This window comes from Bombina bombina, chromosome 5 (assembly GCF_027579735.1).
Source record: "Bombina bombina isolate aBomBom1 chromosome 5, aBomBom1.pri, whole genome shotgun sequence".
Classification (NCBI taxonomy): domain Eukaryota; kingdom Metazoa; phylum Chordata; class Amphibia; order Anura; family Bombinatoridae; genus Bombina; species Bombina bombina.
The window spans coordinates 358,631,868-358,646,130 of NC_069503.1; positions in this window are offsets into that span (position 1 = coordinate 358,631,868).

A 14,263-nucleotide genomic window follows, 5' to 3' on the forward strand; every position below is an offset into this window, starting at 1 on the left:
TAGCTTCAACATAATATTTCAAAGCTCTAACTACATCCAAAGAATGCAATGATTTCTCCTTAGAATTCTTAGGATTAGGACATAATGAAGGAACCACAATTTCTCTACTAATGTTGTTAGAATTCACAACCTTAGGAAAAAATTTAAAAGAAGTTCGCAACACCGCCTTATCCTGATGAAAAATCAGAAAAGGAGACTCACAAGAAAGAGCAGATAATTCAGAAACTCTTCTGGCAGAAGAGATGGCCAAAAGGAACAAAACTTTCCAAGAAAGTAATTTAATGTCCAAAGAACGCATAGGTTCAAATGGAGGAGCTTGAAGAGCCCCCAGAACCAAATTCAAACTCCAAGGAGGAGAAATTGACTTAATGACAGGTTTTATACGAACCAAAGCTTGTACAAAACAATGAATATCAGGAAGATTAGTAATCTTTCTGTGAAAAAGAACAGAAAGAGCAGAGATTTGTCCTTTCAAGGAACTTGCAGACAAACCTTTATCCAAACCATCCTGAAGAAACTGTAAAATTCTCGGAATTCTAAAAGAATGCCAGGAAAAATGATGAGAAAGACACCAAGAAATATAAGTCTTCCAGACTCTATAATATATCTCCCTAGATACGGATTTACGAGCCTGTAACATAGTATTAATCACAGAGTCAGAGAAACCTCTTTGACTAAGAATCAAGCGTTCAATCTCCATACCTTTAAATTTAAGGATTTGAGATCCTGATGGAAAAAAGGACCTTGTGACAGAAGGACTGGTCTTAACGGAAGAGTCCACGGTTGGCAAGAGGCCATCCGGACAAGATCCGCATACCAAAACCTGTGAGGCCATGCTGGAGCCACCAGCAGAACAAACGAGCATTCCTTCAGAATCTTGGAGATTACTCTTGGAAGAAGAACTAGAGGCGGAAAGATATAGGCAGGATGATACTTCCAAGGAAGTGACAACGCATCCACTGCTTCCGCTTGAGGATCCCTGGATCTGGACAGATACCTGGGAAGTTTCTTGTTTAGATGAGAAGCCATCATATCTATTTCTGGAAGACCCCACATTTGAACAATCTGAAGAAATACCTCTGGGTGAAGAGACCATTCGCCCGGATGAAACGTTTGGCGACTGAGATAATCCACTTCCCAATTGTCTATACCTGGAATATGAACTGCAGAAACTAGACAGGAGCTGGATTCCGCCCATACCAGAATTCGAGATACTTCTTTCATAGCCAGAGGACTGTGAGTCCCTCCTTGATGATTGATGTATGCCACAGTTGTGACATTGTCTGTCTGAAAACAAATGAACGATTCTCTCTTTAGAAGAGGCCAAGACTGAAGAGCTCTGAAAATTGCACGGAGTTCCAAAATATTGATCGGTAATCTCACCTCCTGAGATTCCCAAAGCCCTTGTGCTGTCAGAGACCCCCACACAGCTCCCCAACCTGTAAGACTTGCATCTGTTGAAATTACAGTCCAGGTCGGAAGAACAAAAGAAGCCCCCTGAACTAAATGATGGTGATCTGTCCACCACGTCAGAGAGTGTCGTACAATTGGTTTTAAAGATATTAATTGAGATATCTTTGTGTAATCCCTGCACCACTGGTTCAGCATACAGAGCTGAAGAGGCCGCATGTGAAAACGAGCAAAGGGGATCGCGTCCGATGCAGCAGTCATAAGACCTAGAATTTCCATGCATAAGGCTGCTGAAGGGAATGATTGTGACTGAAGGTTTCGACAAGCTGATATCAATTTTAGACGTCTCTTGTCTGTCAAACATAGAGTCATGGACACTGAATCTATCTGGAAACCTAAAAAGGTTACCTGTGTCTGAGGAATCAATGAACTTTTTGGCAAATTGATCCTCCAACCATGATGTTGAAGAAACAACACAAGTCGATTCGTATGAGATTCTGCTAAATGTGAAGACTGAGCAAGTACCAAGATATCGTCCAAATAAGGAAATACCACAATACCCTGTTCTCTGATTACAGACAGAAGGGCACCGAGAACCTTTGTAAAAATTCTTGGAGCTGTAGCTAGGCCAAACGGCAGAGCCACAAACTGGTAATGCTTGTCTAGGAAAGAGAATCTCAGAAACTGATAGTGATCTGGATGAATCGGAATATGCAGATATGCATCCTGTAAATCTATTGTAGACATATAATGCCCTTGCTGAACAAAAGGCAGGATAGTCCTTACAGTTACCATTTTGAATGTTGGTATCTTTACATAACGATTCAATATTTTTAGATCCAGAACTGGTCTGAAGGAATTCTCCTTCTTTGGTACAATGAAGAGACTTGAATAAAACCCCAGTCCCTGTTCCAGAACTGGAACTGGCATAATTACTCCAGCCAACTCTAGATCTGAAACACATTTCAGAAATGCTTGAGCCTTCGCTGGGTTTACTGGGACACGGGAAAGAAAAAATCTCTTTGCAGGAGGCCTTATCTTGAAGCCAATTCTGTACCCTTCTGAAACAATGTTCTGAATCCAAAGATTGTGAACGGAATTGATCCAAATTTCTTTGAAAAAACGTAATCTGCCTCCTACCAGCTGAGCTGGAATGAGGGCCGCACCTTCATGTGGACTTAGGAGCTGGCTTTGATTTTCTAAAAGGCTTGGATTTATTCCAGACTGGAGATGGTTTCCAAACTGATACCGCTCCTGAGGATGAAGGATCAGGTTTTTGTTCCTTGTTGTGACGAAAGGAACGAAAACGATTATTAGACCTAAATTTACCTTTAGATTTTTTATCCTGTGGTAAAAAGTTCCTTTCCCTCCAGTAACAGTTGAGATAATAGAATCCAACTGAGAACCAAACAATTTATTACCCTGGAAAGAAAGGGAAAGCAGAGTAGACTTAGAAGACATATCAGCATTCCAAGTTTTAAGCAATAAAGCTCTTCTAGCTAAAATAGCTAGAGACATATACCTGACATCAACTCTAATGATATCAAAGATGGCATCACAAATAAAATTATTAGCATGTTGAAGAAGAAGAATAATGCTATGAGAATTATGATCTGTTACTTGTTGCGCTAAAGCTTCTAACCAAAAAGTTGAAGCTGCAGCAACATCCGCTAAAGATATAGCAGGACTAAGAAGATTACCTGAACACAAGTAAGCTTTTCTTAGAAAGGATTCAATTTTCCTATCTAAAGGATCCTTAAAGGAAGTACCATCTGCCGTAGGAATAGTAGTACGCTTAGCAAGAGTAGAGACAGCCCCATCAACCTTAGGGATTTTGTCCCAAAACTCTAATCTGTCAGATGGCACAGGATATAATTGCTTAAAACGTTTAGAAGGAGTAAATGAATTACCCAAATTATTCCATTCCCTGGAAATTACTTCAGAAATAGCACTAGGGACAGGAAAAACTTCTGGAATAACTACAGGAGATTTAAAAACCTTATCTAAACGTTTAGATTTAGTATCAAGAGGACCAGAATCCTCAATTTCTAATGCAATTAGGACTTCTTTAAGTAAAGAACGAATAAATTCCATTTTAAATAAATATGAAGATTTATCAGCATCAACCTCTGAGACAGAATCCTCTGAACCAGAAGAACCATTATCAGAATCAGAATGATGATGTTCATTTAAAAATTCATCTGAAAAATGAGAAGTTTTAAAAGACCTTTTACGTTTACTAGAAGGAGGAATAACAGACATAGCCTTCTTAATGGATTTAGAAACAAAATCTCTTATGTTATCAGGAACACTCTGAGTATTAGATGTTGACGGAACAGCAACAGGTAATGTAACAGTACTAAAGGAAATATTATCTGCATTAACAAGTTTGTCATGACAGTACAACAACAGCTGGAGGAACAGATACCATAAGTTTACAGCAGATATCTTCTGACTCAGTTTCAACGTGGGACATCTTGCAATATGTAATAGAAAAAACAACATATAAAGCAAATTCCTTAAATGACAGTTTCAGGAATGGGAAAAAATGCCAGTGAACAAGCTTCTAGCAACCAGAAGCAATAAATAATGAGAATTAAATAATGTGGAGACAATAGTGACGCCCATATTTTTTTAGCGCCAAAAATGACGCCCACATTATTTGGCGCCTAAATGCTTTTGGCGCCAAAAATGACGCCACATCCGGAACGCCGACACTTTTGGCGCAAAAGAACGTCAAAAAATGACGCAACTTCCGGCGACACGTATGACGCCAGAAACTGAAAAAAAAATTTTTGCGCCAAAAAAGTCTGCGCCAAGAATGACGCAATAAAATGAAGCATTTTCAGCCCCCGCGAGCCTAACAGCCCACAGGGAAAAAGTCAAATTTTAAGGTAAGAAAAAAATTGATTTATTCATATGCATTATCCCAAATATGAAACTGACTGGCTGAAATAAGGAATGTTGAACATCCTGAGTCAAGGCAAATAAATGTTTGAATACATATATTTCGAACTTTATAAAAAAGTGCCCAACCATAGCTTAGAGTGTCACAGAAAATAAGACTTACTTACCCCAGGACACTCATCTACATGTTGTAGAAAGCCAAACCAGTACTGAAATGAAAATCAGCAGAGGTAATGGTATATAAATAAGAGTATATCGTAGATCTGAAAAGGGAGGTAAGAGATGAATCTCTACGACCGATAACAGAGAACCTATGAAATAGACCCCGTAGAAGGAGATCATTGAATTCAAATAGGCAATACTCTCCTCACATCCCTCTGACATTCACTGCACGCTGAGAGGAAAACCGGGCTCCAACCTGTTGCGGAGCGCATATCAACGTAGAATCTAGCACAAACTTACTTCACCACCTCCATAGGAGGCAAATTTTGTAAAACTGATTTGTGGGTGTGGTGAGGGGTGTATTTATAGGCATTTTGAGGTTTGGGAAACTTTGCCCCTCCTGGTAGGAATGTATATCCCATACGTCACTAGCTCATGGACTCTTGCTAATTACATGAAAGAAATAAGCAATTAACTAGATAGACCACATATTGGTAATTACAGTCAATCCTGTCCCTAATATGAAATGTTTGATTAGTCACATAGGCAGAAAAAGTGTCAGTCACAGTTATGCTCGTGCACCCTTTACATGGTACATGGCCACATTTAAAACATCCTGATTTTAGGCTTAGCCAATTGGAGCCTACTGTTACTTTTTCAGTGAACTGTTTACTAGTTATTTCTCTTATGGTAGGGGCTTTACGTGCTATGCACTTAACTCCAGATGTTAAGATATCATTTAAAGCTTCATCACCTTTTAGGATGGTCAGATTATTCTTGACTATACTTCAAATCTGATTATATTGTTTACTAAATTGTGTAACAAACAAGAGATTTTGACTAGGCAGTACAGTCTTGTTCAATCTCTTGGCCCTATCTAGATTATTCCACCCTTGAAGTAAGTCTTGTCTATCTAGAGTTGCTACTTGTTTTTCTGTTTGTAATAGTAAATTTCTTTGGTAGCCCCTATCTGTCAGTCTATTTGTCAATTCTCTAGCCTGGGAGCAATATTCTGTTAATTCTGTACAATTTCTCCTAAGGCGTAAGTATTGGGCCTTCGGTATGCCTCTCTTAAGGTGGTCGAGATGGCAGGAATCAGCTCTCAGTATTGTATTTCTGGCCAAGGGTTTGCGGTAAGTACATGTGGAAATTTTATTATCTGATACCTTTAGGTTCAGGTCCAAAAAATCAATAGTTTGGCTATGTGTCTGTGCTGTAAAGGTCAAATTGTATTCATTTTCGTTCAAGTATTCTGTTAATTTGTCTACATTACAACTTTCACTAGTCTCCCAGATGACAATAATGTCGTCTATAAAGCGACCATAAAGTATGATATTATTTTTATATGGAAATGAGTCTGAGAAGATCATATTAAATTCTAACCACCCCATATAAATATTGGCAAAGGCTGGGGCAAATTTTGCCCCCATCGCCGTGCCTCGTCTTTGCAAGTAATGGGTACCCTGGAAGATGAAAAAATTATGTTTCAGAAGAAACTCAGTTACCTGAACAATAAATGTTATAAATTCATGGCTATAATCTGAGTATCTATGTAGCATAAAGTCAATGGCTTCTAATCCTTTTGAGTGAGGGATATTCGAATGTAGGGCAGTCACGTCAATAGTGGTCCATACATAGGAATCATTCCAAGTAAGATCTGTGATCTGTGTAAGCAAATGTGTACTGTCCTTAATATATCCAGGAAGAGCCACCATAATAGGTTGAAGGATGTGGTCAAGCCAGCCACCCAATCTTTCGCACAAAGACCCATTGCTGGCTACAATGGGTCGTCCACACACACACACACATATATTTAGACATGTATATATATATATATATATATATATATATATATATATATATACACTCACACGCACACACATATATTTAGACATGTATATGTATTTATCTCTATGCTAAAGCCCTTTACCTGCCTTTTTTACCTTAACACCTGAGATCTCATATCTTTGAGCCCTTAAAGTTTTTTGTGCAATATTTTTTTTAAATAATTTTTATTAGATGGTGTTATTATGAGTGTAACTGTACTTTTAAATGTATTTTTATGTGTTTTGTGACACTTTTTTGTTTCGCAAAAACAGTTAACCAGAGCTCTGAGCACGCTCTATACTGACGCACGTTATCTTCATTTGCGCTCAAACAATCGCGTTTACTTTTAACTTGTAATACGATCGATAATCTCAACGCGCACAAACACCCATGATAAACCCCGAATGTAACTATTAGCGTGCCTCTCGTAATCTGGCCCAACATATTTTTCTAATCACTATAGACGTTATTGCCCACTATAAGCACATTCCCCAAGGTAATCTGCAATAAATGTAATTGTATTGATTTAATGCTTGAGACTATGGTGCACTACAAATGATCTACACGTGTAACAACATACGATATCTTACAATTCTTCCAGACAATCTATTAAAAAAGACTTTACATTTCCTTTTAACAGGATTGTCTCAGGTAATAAACTGTATTAATGGAAGTGTAAGAAACTAATGTAAACCATCAAACAACTTCAGTTTAAACTTGAACTTTTTTTTAAGAAAATGCCACAGGGATCATACATGTTTTTTTTTATATTAAAGAAATATGACTGAGGAAATAAATAAAGAACACTAATCTTTAGAAAATGCCTGTAACCTGCAGGGTGGATTCCAAACTCCCAAAACCTTTTCTTGGTGAGAATTTCAGTCTGATAATAATAATAATAATGATATAGCTTCAATTTGCATCCTTCTATTAATTTCACTACTTAGTGCTAGTCCAAAAATGTATATTGTTGGCATTAATAGGTGACACTAATTAGGTTAGTACAATTGCAGATACAATAGAAAATATATAAGTAGCTCCAGCTTCCACCCAAACTACATCCCTCAATTAATTATCTTGTCACCCTATCTGTTTACAGTGCTTCAGTAAAATGAATAGGTAGCAGTATATTTTAATTCTTTTTAAATCTGTTAAGATTGCTGCAATAACAGATTTCAGCTTCCAACACCTATTAATGCCTAATTAATTCTTTATATGAAAAGGGAATGTGCAAAGTAAACAAATGAACATTCACAAACCTATAGGTATATGTATTCAGCACTTACTTCATTTACAAGTCCCAATTCAAAATGAGGATGATCTGATAAAGACACATATTTTCTATCAACCATGATAATTACTACAATACTACACATGTCATAAATGATGTGACTTGGATCATAGCAACTCATTCGTCCTTTGAAGGCACATGTAATGTACTGTATATAAATGAAAACACATAGGAATATTAATCACGCAATAAAATTATTAGCATGAAATGTAGAGGACAAAAAGCATTCAGGAAAGATATTAACTGCAAAATTGTATTCTTAATGTGAGAAAGCACGGCTTGAGATATTGACATAATGGATTTATAACCAACATAAATCCTATATATCAATATTAATATATTACCACAAAAATTAAAATACTTTTACTTATTATTTCCATCTGTCTATCGAAAGAGAGAAAAACTACTATGAGAAAATATATTTCTCCTTTCTGATTGGTTCAGTGATCCATTGAGACAAATTTTGATTGGCAGTTCTTCCAGCCAATAATTAATGTCCTTTTGATCCTATCAATAAGGAGAGGAGGGACCAATGTGCTGTTATAACTGCGTTCACAAACAGAAATGCGCTGCCTTCTGAAGATGCATTGAGAAACACACATCAAGGGTGCTAGACCAGGAGGATTATCTCCCTTATTTAAAATTGCTAGAGTTTAGCATTATTATTTATTCTACAATAAATCTGTTCGACCACTATTCTTATCTAGCCTAGATAGCAGTAAATGTAAATATGCTCCCGGATTGAAGGAGCTTATCTCAGAATAGGGTTGTTATTACTTTTTGAATCATAGATATGTTTAAATTCAGTTAACTCTGTTATCAACCCATTAACATTATATAGATAGCGACATAAATTGAGAACGTTTCTATACAATATACACTCACCGGCCACTTTATTAGGTACACCTGTTTAATTGCTTGGTGACACAAATCGCTAATCAGCCAATCACATGGCAGCAACTCAATGCATTTAGGCATCCAGACGTGGTGAAGATGATTTGCTGAAGTTCAAACCGAGCATCAGAATGGGGAAGAAAGGGGATTTAAGTGACTTTGAACGTGGCATGGTTGTTGGTCTGAGTATTTAAAAAACTGCTGATCTACTGGGATTTACATGCACAGCCATCTCTAGGGTTTACAGAGAATGGTCAAAAAAAAAAGAGAACGTATCCAGTGAGTGGCAGTTGTATGGACGGAAATGCCTTGTAGATGTCAGAGGTCAGAGAAGAATGGGCAGACTAGTTTAAGATGATAGAAAGGCAACAGTAACTTACATAACCACTCGTTACAACCAAGGTATGCAGAATACCATCTCTGAACACACAACATGTCAAACCTTGAAGCAGATGGGCTACAGCAGCAGAAGACCACACTGTGTGCCACTCCTGTCAGCTAAGAACAGGAAACTGAGGCTACAAAATGGAACAATAGAAGACTGGATGAGTCTCGATTTCTGCTGCAACATTCAAATGGTAGGGTCAGAATTTGGTGTAAACAACATGAAATCATGGCTCCATCCTGCCTTGTATCAACGGTTCAGGATGGTGGTGTAAAGGTGTGGTGGATATTTTCTTGGCACACTTTTGGCCCCTTAGTACCATTTGAGCATTGTTTAAATGCCTCGGCCTACCTGAGTATTGTTGCTGACCATGTCCATCCCATTATGACTACAGTGTACCCATCCACTGATGGCTACTACCAGCAGGATAATGCACCATGTCACAAAACTCAAATCATCTCAAACTGGTTTCTTGAACATGACAATGGGTTCACTGTACTCCAATGGCCTCCACAGTCACCAGATCTCAATCCAATAGAGCACCTTTGGAATGTTGTGGAACAGGAGATTCACATCATGGATGTGCAGCCGAGAAATATGCAGCAACTGTGTGATGCTATCATGTCAATATGGACCAAAATCTCTGAGGAATGTTTCCAACACCTTATTGAATATATGCCTTGAAGAATTAAGGCAGTTCTGATGGCAAAACCCGGTACTAGCAAGGTGTACCTAATAAAATGGCCGGTGAGTGTACATACGTGATAAATTGAACATAAATTATTAGTATCTCAATTTTGGCTATCTCTATTTGTTTTTAAATTTTGAGTGTGGATGCATGTGTGAAATTATCACATTTCATTGTTTTAGTGATTGTAATTCATTAAAAGTTATATTGCAATATTTTTTTTATGTCACTATCTATAATAATCCAGTTAATGCAGCTAAGTGTATCTTAGTATCTATTAAGTTTAACACTATTGTCTGCTCAAAGAATTTCTCTCTAGAGCACAGGTTTATATTTTTCTGCTTTCCTTACTCCTTTATCAAAATTAACCATAGGTATATGTGACTTCCCCTAGTTATTACCTGGCACTGTATAATAGCATTTCTCATGATTAAGGTTAACAACCCATATTCATGAAGAATAGAAGACTCAGAATCCTATTAACAGTAGAAGATACCACATTCTATCAACAACCAAATTGTCACGCTGCTCCTCTCCTCTGCTGTGGCCATTGTGATGGACACAGGCACTCCTCCTGTTGCTAGGGATATGGCAGTGTAACATGACATCATCACCGCCTGCCCTGTCTTCCCTATGTAAAGGCCTCAGTCTCTCTCACCTGTGCCCAAGTATAGGTGTTACTTCTTGTGCTCCTGGGTGCTGTATATCTGTATGCTGAATTGCTGTATTGATTCACTGTTGCTGAACTCTGCCTGTTTTGACTACTCTGCTTGCCTTAACCCCTGAATTGCTGGATTGCTTAACTGTTGATTAACTCTGCCTGTTTGACTACTCTGCTTTCCTTAACTCCTGAATTGCTGGATTCCTTTACCGCTGATGAACTCTGCCTGTTTTGACTACTTTGCTTGCCTTAACCTCTGTATTGCTGTATTGCTTAACTGTTGATGAACTCTGCCTTTCTGACCATTCTATTAGTTTACCCCTGAACTGTTATACTGCTGGATATCCTTTTGTTGCTGACTCCTGTCTGTTCCCGATCCTTCTATTGGTTTACCCCTGAACTGCCATACTGCTGGATTACCTTCCTGTTGCTGCTAAGTACTGCCCTGCCTGCTGCTTACCTTATTTTACAAACTCTCTCTCTGTTCTGGGATATTCCCTATTATTCCACTTTACGCCGGGATAAGAAGACTACTGGCCAAGTTTGGTCTGATAGTGGAATATCTCACGAGCATTACATTATACTTGGGCCATGGACCCAAATGAGGTAGCAAATGCAGTTACTCATCAGGGTCTGATGCTGGGAACACATACAGCACAATTGCAGGGTATGGATTCAAAACTTCAGGTAATAACCACTTTGCTCTCTTCACTGGTTGCTGAAAAGAATGCTGCTCCTGTTGTTACACAGCCAGTACCTGCTGCTAGTGCCGCAGATCCTTCCCCTGCTTCTGGAAGTATACCCAGATACCATTGCCTGACAAGTATGATGGTATTAACTACTGTAGGGTTTTCCTGAATCAGTGCAGGCTGCACTTTCGCAATGATCCCCACACTTTCCAGTCTCATCAGTCAAAGGTCACTTTTATTATTTCCTTACTGAAAGACAAGGCCCTAGCCTGGGTCTCCCCTCTTTTGGAACAGAGCGTTCAACTCCTGAACGATGCTGATGCCTTCACTTCTGCATTATCTTCTGTATTCGGGACCTCACGCTTGTATCTCCGCCAGAGTAATAGAACTGTGGCACAATACGCCATCGAGTTTCGCACTTTGGCACTCAAGACCAGTTAGGATGGCAGTGCTCTGAAGGCGGCCTTTAGAAAAGGTTTGCATGAACGCATCAAGGATGAGCTTACCTATAGTCCCTACTTCCCTGGATGAATTCATAGCACTTTGTATTACTTAGGACTCTTGCTTTCAGGAGAAACAAGCTGAGAGAGACAGAACTCGTAGAATCCTTTCTTCCCATCCTCCTACTTGTCCGGTTCTCCGGAACCCAGGTATTTCTCCTCCCTCAAACCCACAGAATCTAAAGGCAGAGAAGAAGGAGATTGAGACTGTGTTTCTACTGTGGTTATAACTCACACCAATCTTCTCGAATCCTGCTACCTGTTACCCTCTCCTTTCTTCAGAATTCTGTCCACACTCAGGCCTTTATTGATTCAGGGGCAGCTGGAAATGTTTTGGATTATCATTTCATGATTTAGGCAGGGTTACCTCTTCTGCAGAAAAAACACTGTCTTAAAATAACTGCTCTGGATGGCACTCCACTTGGATCAGGTTTAATCCATTTTGAATCAGCACCCCTAATTATGACTGTGGGAGTCCTTCATACTGAACAGTTGCAGTTCAATGTCATTCATTCTCCAGCACAACCAGTAAGCCTTGGTCTTCCTTGGCTCCGTATACACAATCCATAGTTCGACTGGATTGAGGGAAAGTTGGCCTCCTGGGGTACATCCTGCTTTCACTCCTGTCTGGCTAAATTTACTCCATTACACCACATCCCCATTGCCAGCCTACAGACCCCTTCAAGCCTTCCCTCAATTTACATGGATTTTACTGATATGTTTGAAAAGAAAGCAGCTGATGTGCTGCCACCCCACCATCCTTACAACTGCAAGATTGACCTATTTACTGGAGCCCCACTTCCTAAAGGGAAGACTTATCCACTCCAAAGCTGAAACCAAGGCCATGTAAGAGTATATTCAAGAGAACCTAGCTAAAGGTTTTATTTGCCCTTCCTCTTCTCCTGCCAGGGCTGGCTTTTTTTTGTCAGTAAGAAGGATGGTGGGCTCAGACCCTGTACAGAGCCCTTAATAATATCATTATCAAGAATCGCTATCCTATTCCGTTAATCACTGAACTTTATGATTTGCTCAAGAATGCTTGCTACTTCACTAAGTTGGATCTACATGGGGCATATAATCTTGTTCGTATATTCCCATGAATGGAAGACTGCCTTCAACACAAGATCAAGGCATTAAAAATACTTGTAATGCCTTTTGGGCTGTGTAATGCCCCTGCTGTCTTCCAGGCATTTGTCAACAATGTCTTCCGTGACCTCCTCAATTGCACTGTCATCGTCTATCTGGATGACATCCTTATTTTCTCCTCCACCCTTGAGGAGCATCATGAACATGTGAGACAGGTACTTCTTCCCCTCAGAGACAATTTCCTGGTAGCCAAACTGGAGAAATGTGAATTTGACCAAGTTCATATCCAGCTCCTTGGCTAGGTTATCTCGAAGGAGGGTTTTGCCATGGATCCTTCTAAGCTCACCGCAGTCCTGGAATGGCCTCAACCCACCTCAGTAAAGGATCTACAGAGATTCTTGGGGTTCTCTAATTATTACCGCAAGTTTATTAAAAACTTCTCCCAAATAGTTGCTCCCCTCACTGAGTTAACTAAACAGAACAGAGACTGCAAAAACTGGTTTCCCAAAGCTGTGGATGCCTTCTCTCACCTGAAAAAGGCTCTCACTTGAAAAATTCCTTTTGTTCTGCTCTTGTGCTCCGCCATCCTGATCCTGACCTGTAGTTCACTTTAGAGGTTGATGCATCCGAGATTCGAGCTGGGTCAGTCCTCACCCAAAGGGATCCTTTATCCTCCAAGTTGCACCCTGTAGCCTTTTTCTCCAAGTGCTTTACTCCTCCAGAGAAGAACTATGATGTGGGTAATCATGAACTCTTAGCCATTAAGATGGCTCTGACTGAATGGCGTCATTGGCAATGGCTATTGGGTACCGCCAATCCCATTCAGATTCTCACTGAACACAAGAATCTGACATACCTTGAGACTGCTCATAGACTCAATCATCGACAGGCCAGGTGGGCCTTGTTGTTTTCCCGTTTTAACTTTGTGGTCTCTTATCTTCCTGGGACCAAGAATAAAAAGGCTGACACCCTTTACCATCAGTTTTCTCAGTCTTTTGATTCCTATGATGCTCCTATTAAACACATCATACCGCCCACCTGTGTGGTTGCTCAACTTAACACCTCTCTTATTCAAAGACTGCAATGTGCCCAGTCTAGAAAGCCTCCTGAAGCCCCAGTGGCTCCTGATATCTTCTTTGTACTGATGAACCTAAACACCCCTGTGCTATCCTGGGCTCATGATAGTAACCTTTCAGGACATCCAGGTTTAACAAGAACTTTTAAGCTTCTTTCCAAGCATGTATGGTGGCCTACCATGAAGACCAACGCTCAGGTTTATGTGAAAGCCTGCATGACTTGTGCTGCCAATAAGCCTCCGTGATCCTTGCCTCCTGGCTCACTCCAACTGTTGTCCATTCCCAAATAACCTTGGACACACATAACAATGGATTTCATTGTGGACCTCCCTCCTTCTGATCATCATATGGTTATCTGGGTTGTGGTAGATCAATTTTCCAGACTGGCTCATTTTGTACCCTTAAAGAAACTGCCATCTTCCCAAGAGTTATCGTCTCTTTTTCTGTTACATGTGGTACAACTTCATGGCATTCCCATGAATATTGTTTCCAACAGAGGTCCACAATTCATTTCTGCTTTTTGGAGATCCTTTTGCAAGTTGATTGGAACCCCTGTTTCCTTGTCGTCCGGCCACCATCCTCAGACTAGCGCTGACTGAGAGAATGAATCAAGATCTCGAAACCTATCTCAGAACGTTTGTTAATTCTCTTCATACCAACTGGTCTGAGTTGTTGCCCCTAGCTGAG